General features: G+C 53.4%; 32 non-coding genes across 32 annotated transcripts; 16 read left to right on the forward strand and 16 right to left on the reverse strand.

Moving 5' to 3' along the window:
• Window positions 1-1,456: 1,456 nt before the first annotated feature.
• Window positions 1,457-1,548, forward strand: Trnai-uau (transfer RNA isoleucine (anticodon UAU)). The gene is given in 2 exon segments: window positions 1,457-1,494; window positions 1,513-1,548. It is a non-coding gene; the product is annotated as a tRNA-Ile (tRNA).
• A 111-nt stretch (window positions 1,549-1,659) lies between these two features.
• Window positions 1,660-1,731, forward strand: Trnad-guc (transfer RNA aspartic acid (anticodon GUC)). The gene has a single exon. It is a non-coding gene; the product is annotated as a tRNA-Asp (tRNA).
• Window positions 1,732-1,964: 233 nt separating this feature from the next.
• Trnam-cau (transfer RNA methionine (anticodon CAU)) lies at window positions 1,965-2,036 on the reverse strand. The gene has a single exon. It is a non-coding gene; the product is annotated as a tRNA-Met (tRNA).
• Window positions 2,037-2,310: 274 nt separating this feature from the next.
• Trnar-acg (transfer RNA arginine (anticodon ACG)) lies at window positions 2,311-2,383 on the reverse strand. The gene has a single exon. It is a non-coding gene; the product is annotated as a tRNA-Arg (tRNA).
• A 442-nt stretch (window positions 2,384-2,825) lies between these two features.
• On the forward strand, window positions 2,826-2,917 carry Trnai-uau (transfer RNA isoleucine (anticodon UAU)). The gene is given in 2 exon segments: window positions 2,826-2,863; window positions 2,882-2,917. It is a non-coding gene; the product is annotated as a tRNA-Ile (tRNA).
• A 111-nt stretch (window positions 2,918-3,028) lies between these two features.
• Window positions 3,029-3,100, forward strand: Trnad-guc (transfer RNA aspartic acid (anticodon GUC)). The gene has a single exon. It is a non-coding gene; the product is annotated as a tRNA-Asp (tRNA).
• Window positions 3,101-3,333: 233 nt separating this feature from the next.
• Window positions 3,334-3,405, reverse strand: Trnam-cau (transfer RNA methionine (anticodon CAU)). Its single transcript has one exon. It is a non-coding gene; the product is annotated as a tRNA-Met (tRNA).
• A 274-nt stretch (window positions 3,406-3,679) lies between these two features.
• Window positions 3,680-3,752, reverse strand: Trnar-acg (transfer RNA arginine (anticodon ACG)). Its single transcript has one exon. It is a non-coding gene; the product is annotated as a tRNA-Arg (tRNA).
• A 442-nt stretch (window positions 3,753-4,194) lies between these two features.
• Trnai-uau (transfer RNA isoleucine (anticodon UAU)) lies at window positions 4,195-4,286 on the forward strand. Its single transcript is given in 2 exon segments — window positions 4,195-4,232; window positions 4,251-4,286. It is a non-coding gene; the product is annotated as a tRNA-Ile (tRNA).
• Window positions 4,287-4,397: 111 nt separating this feature from the next.
• On the forward strand, window positions 4,398-4,469 carry Trnad-guc (transfer RNA aspartic acid (anticodon GUC)). The gene has a single exon. It is a non-coding gene; the product is annotated as a tRNA-Asp (tRNA).
• A 233-nt stretch (window positions 4,470-4,702) lies between these two features.
• Trnam-cau (transfer RNA methionine (anticodon CAU)) lies at window positions 4,703-4,774 on the reverse strand. The gene has a single exon. It is a non-coding gene; the product is annotated as a tRNA-Met (tRNA).
• A 274-nt stretch (window positions 4,775-5,048) lies between these two features.
• Trnar-acg (transfer RNA arginine (anticodon ACG)) lies at window positions 5,049-5,121 on the reverse strand. Its single transcript has one exon. It is a non-coding gene; the product is annotated as a tRNA-Arg (tRNA).
• A 442-nt stretch (window positions 5,122-5,563) lies between these two features.
• Window positions 5,564-5,655, forward strand: Trnai-uau (transfer RNA isoleucine (anticodon UAU)). The gene is given in 2 exon segments: window positions 5,564-5,601; window positions 5,620-5,655. It is a non-coding gene; the product is annotated as a tRNA-Ile (tRNA).
• Window positions 5,656-5,766: 111 nt separating this feature from the next.
• Window positions 5,767-5,838, forward strand: Trnad-guc (transfer RNA aspartic acid (anticodon GUC)). The gene has a single exon. It is a non-coding gene; the product is annotated as a tRNA-Asp (tRNA).
• Window positions 5,839-6,071: 233 nt separating this feature from the next.
• Trnam-cau (transfer RNA methionine (anticodon CAU)) lies at window positions 6,072-6,143 on the reverse strand. Its single transcript has one exon. It is a non-coding gene; the product is annotated as a tRNA-Met (tRNA).
• A 274-nt stretch (window positions 6,144-6,417) lies between these two features.
• On the reverse strand, window positions 6,418-6,490 carry Trnar-acg (transfer RNA arginine (anticodon ACG)). The gene has a single exon. It is a non-coding gene; the product is annotated as a tRNA-Arg (tRNA).
• A 442-nt stretch (window positions 6,491-6,932) lies between these two features.
• Trnai-uau (transfer RNA isoleucine (anticodon UAU)) lies at window positions 6,933-7,024 on the forward strand. Its single transcript is given in 2 exon segments — window positions 6,933-6,970; window positions 6,989-7,024. It is a non-coding gene; the product is annotated as a tRNA-Ile (tRNA).
• Window positions 7,025-7,135: 111 nt separating this feature from the next.
• Trnad-guc (transfer RNA aspartic acid (anticodon GUC)) lies at window positions 7,136-7,207 on the forward strand. The gene has a single exon. It is a non-coding gene; the product is annotated as a tRNA-Asp (tRNA).
• A 233-nt stretch (window positions 7,208-7,440) lies between these two features.
• Trnam-cau (transfer RNA methionine (anticodon CAU)) lies at window positions 7,441-7,512 on the reverse strand. Its single transcript has one exon. It is a non-coding gene; the product is annotated as a tRNA-Met (tRNA).
• Window positions 7,513-7,786: 274 nt separating this feature from the next.
• Window positions 7,787-7,859, reverse strand: Trnar-acg (transfer RNA arginine (anticodon ACG)). Its single transcript has one exon. It is a non-coding gene; the product is annotated as a tRNA-Arg (tRNA).
• Window positions 7,860-8,301: 442 nt separating this feature from the next.
• On the forward strand, window positions 8,302-8,393 carry Trnai-uau (transfer RNA isoleucine (anticodon UAU)). Its single transcript is given in 2 exon segments — window positions 8,302-8,339; window positions 8,358-8,393. It is a non-coding gene; the product is annotated as a tRNA-Ile (tRNA).
• Window positions 8,394-8,504: 111 nt separating this feature from the next.
• Trnad-guc (transfer RNA aspartic acid (anticodon GUC)) lies at window positions 8,505-8,576 on the forward strand. Its single transcript has one exon. It is a non-coding gene; the product is annotated as a tRNA-Asp (tRNA).
• Window positions 8,577-8,809: 233 nt separating this feature from the next.
• Trnam-cau (transfer RNA methionine (anticodon CAU)) lies at window positions 8,810-8,881 on the reverse strand. The gene has a single exon. It is a non-coding gene; the product is annotated as a tRNA-Met (tRNA).
• A 274-nt stretch (window positions 8,882-9,155) lies between these two features.
• On the reverse strand, window positions 9,156-9,228 carry Trnar-acg (transfer RNA arginine (anticodon ACG)). The gene has a single exon. It is a non-coding gene; the product is annotated as a tRNA-Arg (tRNA).
• Window positions 9,229-9,670: 442 nt separating this feature from the next.
• Trnai-uau (transfer RNA isoleucine (anticodon UAU)) lies at window positions 9,671-9,762 on the forward strand. The gene is given in 2 exon segments: window positions 9,671-9,708; window positions 9,727-9,762. It is a non-coding gene; the product is annotated as a tRNA-Ile (tRNA).
• A 111-nt stretch (window positions 9,763-9,873) lies between these two features.
• Trnad-guc (transfer RNA aspartic acid (anticodon GUC)) lies at window positions 9,874-9,945 on the forward strand. The gene has a single exon. It is a non-coding gene; the product is annotated as a tRNA-Asp (tRNA).
• A 233-nt stretch (window positions 9,946-10,178) lies between these two features.
• Window positions 10,179-10,250, reverse strand: Trnam-cau (transfer RNA methionine (anticodon CAU)). Its single transcript has one exon. It is a non-coding gene; the product is annotated as a tRNA-Met (tRNA).
• A 274-nt stretch (window positions 10,251-10,524) lies between these two features.
• Window positions 10,525-10,597, reverse strand: Trnar-acg (transfer RNA arginine (anticodon ACG)). Its single transcript has one exon. It is a non-coding gene; the product is annotated as a tRNA-Arg (tRNA).
• Window positions 10,598-11,039: 442 nt separating this feature from the next.
• Trnai-uau (transfer RNA isoleucine (anticodon UAU)) lies at window positions 11,040-11,131 on the forward strand. The gene is given in 2 exon segments: window positions 11,040-11,077; window positions 11,096-11,131. It is a non-coding gene; the product is annotated as a tRNA-Ile (tRNA).
• A 111-nt stretch (window positions 11,132-11,242) lies between these two features.
• On the forward strand, window positions 11,243-11,314 carry Trnad-guc (transfer RNA aspartic acid (anticodon GUC)). The gene has a single exon. It is a non-coding gene; the product is annotated as a tRNA-Asp (tRNA).
• A 233-nt stretch (window positions 11,315-11,547) lies between these two features.
• On the reverse strand, window positions 11,548-11,619 carry Trnam-cau (transfer RNA methionine (anticodon CAU)). The gene has a single exon. It is a non-coding gene; the product is annotated as a tRNA-Met (tRNA).
• A 274-nt stretch (window positions 11,620-11,893) lies between these two features.
• On the reverse strand, window positions 11,894-11,966 carry Trnar-acg (transfer RNA arginine (anticodon ACG)). Its single transcript has one exon. It is a non-coding gene; the product is annotated as a tRNA-Arg (tRNA).
• Window positions 11,967-12,262: the final 296 nt, after the last annotated feature.

A 12,262-nucleotide genomic window follows, 5' to 3' on the forward strand; every position in this document is an offset into this window, starting at 1 on the left:
ATCCGAACTACTACTGTCGCACGTTCGACGTCTCTTGGACGCTACCGCAGTGACGGGACGGGCGAGAGGGTTCTGATCCCCGCCCTTCGCAAGAGGAATAGCAGGGAACTCGTCGTCAAAAGGTTTTTCATGTACAGTCACAGTGTCAGTGGAAAGGGACGGCCCATTACTTGGTAATTGGGTGCCTGTCACTAAATCAGCTAAAGTGAGCCTCTTACGTTGTTGGAAAGTAGGCTTTAAGACGGTCATTCTTTGAGGGCAATTTTGCCGTAAATGACCACTTTCATTGCAGTGAAAACACGTAGAAGCTTGCCCAGAATATGTAACCTGCACCTTATACCCACAAACAAATACATGGGAGGGGATGTTGACTTTAACTTGCATCTCAACCGATCTGATGCCAGAAAAACATTGCAACTTATGTTGCCTGGACCACTTTTCAAGTCTAATGTTACGCACTTCGCCATATTTCGTGAGCACATCTTTTAAGAAACAATTGTCTACTTCAGGGGGCAGGTTGTAAATACGCACGTTAGAGATCTCGACATCCGCGTTAGTAACTTGGACAGTACTCACAGTGCCATCGCGATGCCGGAACTCGACGCCGCCGCCATGTTTCTGCAAAAGTCGTTCCAGTAGGAGGGGATTCAGGAGCTTCACGAAAAAGCAGTACAAATCCAGGTCGTAGTAGGCAGTGTGAACTTGATCAGTGGTTATGCCTATTGTATCGACGATCCATTCATGAACTTCCAGCGAACTTGGCTGAACTGATCGCGTAGCCTTGTCAAACTCGAACTGCAGGGTATTTTTCCTTGGAATCGTGGGAACCATCGTGCAAATTAACCCAAATGGGCTAACTGCATACAGCAAAACACTGAAAACAATGACACTAACACACAACAACGCACAATCACGTGAAACAGAAAGCACAAATGCAACGTAAACAAAGCAAGTGACACTGAGCGCTCCGAACGTCCGCACGCTGCCGCGTCTCAAGCGGTAATTGACAGGGCCGCTGCTAGCGTTTTGTACCACGGGGCGGGTGAACTTCGCAAAGCAACGTGTACTCCGTGGCTCGGCAATTGCATGTCATCCACTGACAACGGCGGCGCGGCCACTCTGGTCTTCCGCACTCTGCAGGGAGCTGCCAAGGAAGGCATCTCTCCACCAGCTGCTCGGCCACGGAGCGCCTGCACAGCTTAGAGCTTGCCACACATCTGCCGTCGCTGTCGGACAGGTAGCGGAATGCAAGGCGCCCGTTTTTTTGCATTTTTTCGGTGATGACAAGCGGTTGACATGCTTGTAAGTGTAGCATATAAAACAAGAATCGTATGAAGCATTCGTAGACAGGTCCTAAAGTCGCAGTATGGCCGCAGGTGACGGTCGTATGACGGGTCTGTAGCCACAACAGGTTGGCATCAAAGTGAACACCGCTAACTGAAAGCACTCTGCTGTAGCCCCAGTGGCGCAACTGGTTAGCGCACAGTACTTATAAGGCAGTAGCCGTGAGCAATGCCGGGGTTGTGAGTTCGAGCCTCACCTGGGGCATACTTTTATTTCGTAGCAGCTGACTATGGAAGCATCGGGACGCTACATTTGAGATGTATCACGTACCCGAGAACCATAAATGTGCGTGCACTGGAGACAACGACTGCGTGTTCCTCGGTAGTATAGTGGTTAGTATCCCCACCTGTCACGCGGGAGACCGGGGTTCGATTCCCCGCCGGGGACAGACGATTTTTATATCGCGAAAGCTGCACGTGTGGCCCGAAAAAGCATTACCGTTGTGATCAAGGAACGTAATCGCTAAAAAATCGTAAGAAAGTCTGCGTCTTAGGCAGTGTTTCTCGTATTCTGCACACGACGTCGTCGTTTCACAACTCACAGGGTTTGCTGTCGACGCTGAATCAGCGCACCCCAAGATTAATGATCGAGCACGAAGCACCCAAGAAAAGGAATAATTCTAGCAGAGCGTGGTTTCGATCCACGGACCTCTGGGGTATGGGCCCAGCACGCTTCCACTGCGCCACTCTGCTGTGCGGAGAGGCGGCCGCTCTTCGGTGCGTGACATGGGACACTTGGAAAAGCGTTGTCTGCGTCGCCTACCGTTTAATTAACTGTGTAGCATCTCCCAGCTTGACTTGTCTCGACTTTGCTCGACTGACGCTACGCTGACGCTTGCACGAAGCGATATTTACCGCGATCGTCTCGAGATGCAGCTGCGAGATGCTCAGGATTAACATTGCACTCCACGAAGGTGGAGACATTCGAATGCACTGCCTAGCTACGCGCCCGCAACTAACAAAACGCCGACCCTGCCAGGATTCGAACCTGGAATCTTCTGATCCGTAGTCAGACGCGTTATCCGTTGCGCCACAGGGCCGCTGCTAGCGTTTTGTACCACGGGGCGGGTGAACTTCGCAAAGCAACGTGTACTCCGTGGCTCGGCAATTGCATGTCATCCACTGACAACGGCGGCGCGGCCACTCTGGTCTTCCGCACTCTGCAGGGAGCTGCCAAGGAAGGCATCTCTCCACCAGCTGCTCGGCCACGGAGCGCCTGCACAGCTTAGAGCTTGCCACACATCTGCCGTCGCTGTCGGACAGGTAGCGGAATGCAAGGCGCCCGTTTTTTTGCATTTTTTCGGTGATGACAAGCGGTTGACATGCTTGTAAGTGTAGCATATAAAACAAGAATCGTATGAAGCATTCGTAGACAGGTCCTAAAGACGCAGTATGGCCGCAGGTGACGGTCGTATGACGGGTCTGTAGCCACAACAGGTTGGCATCAAAGTGAACACCGCTAACTGAAAGCACTCTGCTGTAGCCCCAGTGGCGCAATTGGTTAGCGCACAGTACTTATAAGGCAGTAGCCGTGAGCAATGCCGGGGTTGTGAGTTCGAGCCTCACCTGGGGCATACTTTTATTTCGTAGCAGCTGACTATGGAAGCATCGGGACGCTACATTTGAGATGTATCACGTACCCGAGAACCATAAATGTGCGTGCACTGGAGACAACGACTGCGTGTTCCTCGGTAGTATAGTGGTTAGTATCCCCACCTGTCACGCGGGAGACCGGGGTTCGATTCCCCGCCGGGGACAGACGATTTTTATATCGCGAAAGCTGCACGTGTGGCCCGAAAAAGCATTACCGTTGTGATCAAGGAACGTAATCGCTAAAAAATCGTAAGAAAGTCTGCGTCTTAGGCAGTGTTTCTCGTATTCTGCACACGACGTCGTCGTTTCACAACTCACAGGGTTTGCTGTCGACGCTGAATCAGCGCACCCCAAGATTAATGATCGAGCACGAAGCACCCAAGAAAAGGAATAATTTTAGCAGAGCGTGGTTTCGATCCACGGACCTCTGGGGTATGGGCCCAGCACGCTTCCACTGCGCCACTCTGCTGTGCGGAGAGGCGGCCGCTCTTCGGTGCGTGACATGGGACACTTGGAAAAGCGTTGTCTGCGTCGCCTACCGTTTAATTAACTGTGTAGCATCTCCCAGCTTGACTTGTCTCGACTTTGCTCGACTGACGCTACGCTGACGCTTGCACGAAGCGATATTTACCGCGATCGTCTCGAGATGCAGCTGCGAGATGCTCAGGATTAACATTGCACTCCACGAAGGTGGAGACATTCGAATGCACTGCCTAGCTACGCGCCCGCAACTAACAAAACGCCGACCCTGCCAGGATTCGAACCTGGAATCTTCTGATCCGTAGTCAGACGCGTTATCCGTTGCGCCACAGGGCCGCTGCTAGCGTTTTGTACCACGGGGCGGGTGAACTTCGCAAAGCAACGTGTACTCCGTGGCTCGGCAATTGCATGTCATCCACTGACAACGGCGGCGCGGCCACTCTGGTCTTCCGCACTCTGCAGGGAGCTGCCAAGGAAGGCATCTCTCCACCAGCTGCTCGGCCACGGAGCGCCTGCACAGCTTAGAGCTTGCCACACATCTGCCGTCGCTGTCGGACAGGTAGCGGAATGCAAGGCGCCCGTTTTTTTGCATTTTTTCGGTGATGACAAGCGGTTGACATGCTTGTAAGTGTAGCATATAAAACAAGAATCGTATGAAGCATTCGTAGACAGGTCCTAAAGACGCAGTATGGCCGCAGGTGACGGTCGTATGACGGGTCTGTAGCCACAACAGGTTGGCATCAAAGTGAACACCGCTAACTGAAAGCACTCTGCTGTAGCCCCAGTGGCGCAATTGGTTAGCGCACAGTACTTATAAGGCAGTAGCCGTGAGCAATGCCGGGGTTGTGAGTTCGAGCCTCACCTGGGGCATACTTTTATTTCGTAGCAGCTGACTATGGAAGCATCGGGACGCTACATTTGAGATGTATCACGTACCCGAGAACCATAAATGTGCGTGCACTGTAGACAACGACTGCGTGTTCCTCGGTAGTATAGTGGTTAGTATCCCCACCTGTCACGCGGGAGACCGGGGTTCGATTCCCCGCCGGGGACAGACGATTTTTATATCGCGAAAGCTGCACGTGTGGCCCGAAAAAGCATTACCGTTGTGATCAAGGAACGTAATCGCTAAAAAATCGTAAGAAAGTCTGCGTCTTAGGCAGTGTTTCTCGTATTCTGCACACGACGTCGTCGTTTCACAACTCACAGGGTTTGCTGTCGACGCTGAATCAGCGCACCCCAAGATTAATGATCGAGCACGAAGCACCCAAGAAAAGGAATAATTTTAGCAGAGCGTGGTTTCGATCCACGGACCTCTGGGGTATGGGCCCAGCACGCTTCCACTGCGCCACTCTGCTGTGCGGAGAGGCGGCCGCTCTTCGGTGCGTGACATGGGACACTTGGAAAAGCGTTGTCTGCGTCGCCTACCGTTTAATTAACTGTGTAGCATCTCCCAGCTTGACTTGTCTCGACTTTGCTCGACTGACGCTACGCTGACGCTTGCACGAAGCGATATTTACCGCGATCGTCTCGAGATGCAGCTGCGAGATGCTCAGGATTAACATTGCACTCCACGAAGGTGGAGACATTCGAATGCACTGCCTAGCTACGCGCCCGCAACTAACAAAACGCCGACCCTGCCAGGATTCGAACCTGGAATCTTCTGATCCGTAGTCAGACGCGTTATCCGTTGCGCCACAGGGCCGCTGCTAGCGTTTTGTACCACGGGGCGGGTGAACTTCGCAAAGCAACGTGTACTCCGTGGCTCGGCAATTGCATGTCATCCACTGACAACGGCGGCGCGGCCACTCTGGTCTTCCGCACTCTGCAGGGAGCTGCCAAGGAAGGCATCTCTCCACCAGCTGCTCGGCCACGGAGCGCCTGCACAGCTTAGAGCTTGCCACACATCTGCCGTCGCTGTCGGACAGGTAGCGGAATGCAAGGCGCCCGTTTTTTTGCATTTTTTCGGTGATGACAAGCGGTTGACATGCTTGTAAGTGTAGCATATAAAACAAGAATCGTATGAAGCATTCGTAGACAGGTCCTAAAGTCGCAGTATGGCCGCAGGTGACGGTCGTATGACGGGTCTGTAGCCACAACAGGTTGGCATCAAAGTGAACACCGCTAACTGAAAGCACTCTGCTGTAGCCCCAGTGGCGCAATTGGTTAGCGCACAGTACTTATAAGGCAGTAGCCGTGAGCAATGCCGGGGTTGTGAGTTCGAGCCTCACCTGGGGCATACTTTTATTTCGTAGCAGCTGACTATGGAAGCATCGGGACGCTACATTTGAGATGTATCACGTACCCGAGAACCATAAATGTGCGTGCACTGGAGACAACGACTGCGTGTTCCTCGGTAGTATAGTGGTTAGTATCCCCACCTGTCACGCGGGAGACCGGGGTTCGATTCCCCGCCGGGGACAGACGATTTTTATATCGCGAAAGCTGCACGTGTGGCCCGAAAAAGCATTACCGTTGTGATCAAGGAACGTAATCGCTAAAAAATCGTAAGAAAGTCTGCGTCTTAGGCAGTGTTTCTCGTATTCTGCACACGACGTCGTCGTTTCACAACTCACAGGGTTTGCTGTCGACGCTGAATCAGCGCACCCCAAGATTAATGATCGAGCACGAAGCACCCAAGAAAAGGAATAATTCTAGCAGAGCGTGGTTTCGATCCACGGACCTCTGGGGTATGGGCCCAGCACGCTTCCACTGCGCCACTCTGCTGTGCGGAGAGGCGGCCGCTCTTCGGTGCGTGACATGGGACACTTGGAAAAGCGTTGTCTGCGTCGCCTACCGTTTAATTAACTGTGTAGCATCTCCCAGCTTGACTTGTCTCGACTTTGCTCGACTGACGCTACGCTGACGCTTGCACGAAGCGATATTTACCGCGATCGTCTCGAGATGCAGCTGCGAGATGCTCAGGATTAACATTGCACTCCACGAAGGTGGAGACATTCGAATGCACTGCCTAGCTACGCGCCCGCAACTAACAAAACGCCGACCCTGCCAGGATTCGAACCTGGAATCTTCTGATCCGTAGTCAGACGCGTTATCCGTTGCGCCACAGGGCCGCTGCTAGCGTTTTGTACCACGGGGCGGGTGAACTTCGCAAAGCAACGTGTACTCCGTGGCTCGGCAATTGCATGTCATCCACTGACAACGGCGGCGCGGCCACTCTGGTCTTCCGCACTCTGCAGGGAGCTGCCAAGGAAGGCATCTCTCCACCAGCTGCTCGGCCACGGAGCGCCTGCACAGCTTAGAGCTTGCCACACATCTGCCGTCGCTGTCGGACAGGTAGCGGAATGCAAGGCGCCCGTTTTTTTGCATTTTTTCGGTGATGACAAGCGGTTGACATGCTTGTAAGTGTAGCATATAAAACAAGAATCGTATGAAGCATTCGTAGACAGGTCCTAAAGTCGCAGTATGGCCGCAGGTGACGGTCGTATGACGGGTCTGTAGCCACAACAGGTTGGCATCAAAGTGAACACCGCTAACTGAAAGCACTCTGCTGTAGCCCCAGTGGCGCAATTGGTTAGCGCACAGTACTTATAAGGCAGTAGCCGTGAGCAATGCCGGGGTTGTGAGTTCGAGCCTCACCTGGGGCATACTTTTATTTCGTAGCAGCTGACTATGGAAGCATCGGGACGCTACATTTGAGATGTATCACGTACCCGAGAACCATAAATGTGCGTGCACTGGAGACAACGACTGCGTGTTCCTCGGTAGTATAGTGGTTAGTATCCCCACCTGTCACGCGGGAGACCGGGGTTCGATTCCCCGCCGGGGACAGGCGATTTTTATATCGCGAAAGCTGCACGTGTGGCCCGAAAAAGCATTACCGTTGTGATCAAGGAACGTAATCGCTAAAAAATCGTAAGAAAGTCTGCGTCTTAGGCAGTGTTTCTCGTATTCTGCACACGACGTCGTCGTTTCACAACTCACAGGGTTTGCTGTCGACGCTGAATCAGCGCACCCCAAGATTAATGATCGAGCACGAAGCACCCAAGAAAAGGAATAATTTTAGCAGAGCGTGGTTTCGATCCACGGACCTCTGGGGTATGGGCCCAGCACGCTTCCACTGCGCCACTCTGCTGTGCGGAGAGGCGGCCGCTCTTCGGTGCGTGACATGGGACACTTGGAAAAGCGTTGTCTGCGTCGCCTACCGTTTAATTAACTGTGTAGCATCTCCCAGCTTGACTTGTCTCGACTTTGCTCGACTGACGCTACGCTGACGCTTACACGAAGCGATATTTACCGCGATCGTCTCGAGATGCAGCTGCGAGATGCTCAGGATTAACATTGCACTCCACGAAGGTGGAGACATTCGAATGCACTGCCTAGCTACGCGCCCGCAACTAACAAAACGCCGACCCTGCCAGGATTCGAACCTGGAATCTTCTGATCCGTAGTCAGACGCGTTATCCGTTGCGCCACAGGGCCGCTGCTAGCGTTTTGTACCACGGGGCGGGTGAACTTCGCAAAGCAACGTGTACTCCGTGGCTCGGCAATTGCATGTCATCCACTGACAACGGCGGCGCGGCCACTCTGGTCTTCCGCACTCTGCAGGGAGCTGCCAAGGAAGGCATCTCTCCACCAGCTGCTCGGCCACGGAGCGCCTGCACAGCTTAGAGCTTGCCACACATCTGCCGTCGCTGTCGGACAGGTAGCGGAATGCAAGGCGCCCGTTTTTTTGCATTTTTTCGGTGATGACAAGCGGTTGACATGCTTGTAAGTGTAGCATATAAAACAAGAATCGTATGAAGCATTCGTAGACAGGTCCTAAAGTCGCAGTATGGCCGCAGGTGACGGTCGTATGACGGGTCTGTAGCCACAACAGGTTGGCATCAAAGTGAACACCGCTAACTGAAAGCACTCTGCTGTAGCCCCAGTGGCGCAATTGGTTAGCGCACAGTACTTATAAGGCAGTAGCCGTGAGCAATGCCGGGGTTGTGAGTTCGAGCCTCACCTGGGGCATACTTTTATTTCGTAGCAGCTGACTATGGAAGCATCGGGACGCTACATTTGAGATGTATCACGTACCCGAGAACCATAAATGTGCGTGCACTGGAGACAACGACTGCGTGTTCCTCGGTAGTATAGTGGTTAGTATCCCCACCTGTCACGCGGGAGACCGGGGTTCGATTCCCCGCCGGGGACAGACGATTTTTATATCGCGAAAGCTGCACGTGTGGCCCGAAAAAGCATTACCGTTGTGATCAAGGAACGTAATCGCTAAAAAATCGTAAGAAAGTCTGCGTCTTAGGCAGTGTTTCTCGTATTCTGCACACGACGTCGTCGTTTCACAACTCACAGGGTTTGCTGTCGACGCTGAATCAGCGCACCCCAAGATTAATGATCGAGCACGAAGCACCCAAGAAAAGGAATAATTCTAGCAGAGCGTGGTTTCGATCCACGGACCTCTGGGGTATGGGCCCAGCACGCTTCCACTGCGCCACTCTGCTGTGCGGAGAGGCGGCCGCTCTTCGGTGCGTGACATGGGACACTTGGAAAAGCGTTGTCTGCGTCGCCTACCGTTTAATTAACTGTGTAGCATCTCCCAGCTTGACTTGTCTCGACTTTGCTCGACTGACGCTACGCTGACGCTTGCACGAAGCGATATTTACCGCGATCGTCTCGAGATGCAGCTGCGAGATGCTCAGGATTAACATTGCACTCCACGAAGGTGGAGACATTCGAATGCACTGCCTAGCTACGCGCCCGCAACTAACAAAACGCCGACCCTGCCAGGATTCGAACCTGGAATCTTCTGATCCGTAGTCAGACGCGTTATCCGTTGCGCCACAGGGCCGCTGCTAGCGTTTTGTACCACGGGGCGGGTGAACTTCGCAAAGCAACGTGTACTCCGTGGCTCGGCAATTGCATGTCATCCACTGACAACGGCGGCGCGGCCACTCTGGTCTTCCGCACTCTGCAGGGAGCTGCCAAGGAAGGCATCTCTCCACCAGCTGCTCGGCCACGGAGCGCCTGCACAGCTTAGAGCTTGCCACACATCTGCCGTCGCTGTCGGACAGGTAGCGGAATGCAAGGCGCCCGTTTTTTTGCATTTTTTCGGTGATGACAAGCGGTTGACATGCTTGTAAGTGTAGCATATAAAACAAGAATCGTATGAAGCATTCGTAGACAGGTCCTAAAGTCGCAGTATGGCCGCAGGTGACGGTCGTATGACGGGTCTGTAGCCACAACAGGTTGGCATCAAAGTGAACACCGCTAACTGAAAGCACTCTGCTGTAGCCCCAGTGGCGCAATTGGTTAGCGCACAGTACTTATAAGGCAGTAGCCGTGAGCAATGCCGGGGTTGTGAGTTCGAGCCTCACCTGGGGCATACTTTTATTTCGTAGCAGCTGACTATGGAAGCATCGGGACGCTACATTTGAGATGTATCACGTACCCGAGAACCATAAATGTGCGTGCACTGGAGACAACGACTGCGTGTTCCTCGGTAGTATAGTGGTTAGTATCCCCACCTGTCACGCGGGAGACCGGGGTTCGATTCCCCGCCGGGGACAGGCGATTTTTATATCGCGAAAGCTGCACGTGTGGCCCGAAAAAGCATTACCGTTGTGATCAAGGAACGTAATCGCTAAAAAATCGTAAGAAAGTCTGCGTCTTAGGCAGTGTTTCTCGTATTCTGCACACGACGTCGTCGTTTCACAACTCACAGGGTTTGCTGTCGACGCTGAATCAGCGCACCCCAAGATTAATGATCGAGCACGAAGCACCCAAGAAAAGGAATAATTTTAGCAGAGCGTGGTTTCGATCCACGGACCTCTGGGGTATGGGCCCAGCACGCTTCCACTGCGCCACTCTGCTGTGCGGAGAGGCGGCCGCTCTTCGGTGCGTGACATGGGACACTTGGAAAAGCGTTGTCTGCGTCGCCTACCGTTTAATTAACTGTGTAGCATCTCCCAGCTTGACTTGTCTCGACTTTGCTCGACTGACGCTACGCTGACGCTTACACGAAGCGATATTTACCGCGATCGTCTCGAGATGCAGCTGCGAGATGCTCAGGATTAACATTGCACTCCACGAAGGTGGAGACATTCGAATGCACTGCCTAGCTACGCGCCCGCAACTAACAAAACGCCGACCCTGCCAGGATTCGAACCTGGAATCTTCTGATCCGTAGTCAGACGCGTTATCCGTTGCGCCACAGGGCCGCTGCTAGCGTTTTGTACCACGGGGCGGGTGAACTTCGCAAAGCAACGTGTACTCCGTGGCTCGGCAATTGCATGTCATCCACTGACAACGGCGGCGCGGCCACTCTGGTCTTCCGCACTCTGCAGGGAGCTGCCAAGGAAGGCATCTCTCCACCAGCTGCTCGGCCACGGAGCGCCTGCACAGCTTAGAGCTTGCCACACATCTGCCGTCGCTGTCGGACAGGTAGCGGAATGCAAGGCGCCCGTTTTTTTGCATTTTTTCGGTGATGACAAGCGGTTGACATGCTTGTAAGTGTAGCATATAAAACAAGAATCGTATGAAGCATTCGTAGACAGGTCCTAAAGTCGCAGTATGGCCGCAGGTGACGGTCGTATGACGGGTCTGTAGCCACAACAGGTTGGCATCAAAGTGAACACCGCTAACTGAAAGCACTCTGCTGTAGCCCCAGTGGCGCAATTGGTTAGCGCACAGTACTTATAAGGCAGTAGCCGTGAGCAATGCCGGGGTTGTGAGTTCGAGCCTCACCTGGGGCATACTTTTATTTCGTAGCAGCTGACTATGGAAGCATCGGGACGCTACATTTGAGATGTATCACGTACCCGAGAACCATAAATGTGCGTGCACTGGAGACAACGACTGCGTGTTCCTCGGTAGTATAGTGGTTAGTATCCCCACCTGTCACGCGGGAGACCGGGGTTCGATTCCCCGCCGGGGACAGGCGATTTTTATATCGCGAAAGCTGCACGTGTGGCCCGAAAAAGCATTACCGTTGTGATCAAGGAACGTAATCGCTAAAAAATCGTAAGAAAGTCTGCGTCTTAGGCAGTGTTTCTCGTATTCTGCACACGACGTCGTCGTTTCACAACTCACAGGGTTTGCTGTCGACGCTGAATCAGCGCACCCCAAGATTAATGATCGAGCACGAAGCACCCAAGAAAAGGAATAATTTTAGCAGAGCGTGGTTTCGATCCACGGACCTCTGGGGTATGGGCCCAGCACGCTTCCACTGCGCCACTCTGCTGTGCGGAGAGGCGGCCGCTCTTCGGTGCGTGACATGGGACACTTGGAAAAGCGTTGTCTGCGTCGCCTACCGTTTAATTAACTGTGTAGCATCTCCCAGCTTGACTTGTCTCGACTTTGCTCGACTGACGCTACGCTGACGCTTACACGAAGCGATATTTACCGCGATCGTCTCGAGATGCAGCTGCGAGATGCTCAGGATTAACATTGCACTCCACGAAGGTGGAGACATTCGAATGCACTGCCTAGCTACGCGCCCGCAACTAACAAAACGCCGACCCTGCCAGGATTCGAACCTGGAATCTTCTGATCCGTAGTCAGACGCGTTATCCGTTGCGCCACAGGGCCGCTGCTAGCGTTTTGTACCACGGGGCGGGTGAACTTCGCAAAGCAACGTGTACTCCGTGGCTCGGCAATTGCATGTCATCCACTGACAACGGCGGCGCGGCCACTCTGGTCTTCCGCACTCTGCAGGGAGCTGCCAAGGAAGGCATCTCTCCACCAGCTGCTCGGCCACGGAGCGCCTGCACAGCTTAGAGCTTGCCACACATCTGCCGTCGCTGTCGGACAGGTAGCGGAATGCAAGGCGCCCGTTTTTTTGCATTTTTTCGGTGATGACAAGCGGTTGACATGCTTGTAAGTGT

This window comes from Schistocerca serialis, unplaced genomic scaffold (genome assembly GCF_023864345.2).
Source record: "Schistocerca serialis cubense isolate TAMUIC-IGC-003099 unplaced genomic scaffold, iqSchSeri2.2 HiC_scaffold_729, whole genome shotgun sequence".
NCBI classification, from domain to species: domain Eukaryota; kingdom Metazoa; phylum Arthropoda; class Insecta; order Orthoptera; family Acrididae; genus Schistocerca; species Schistocerca serialis.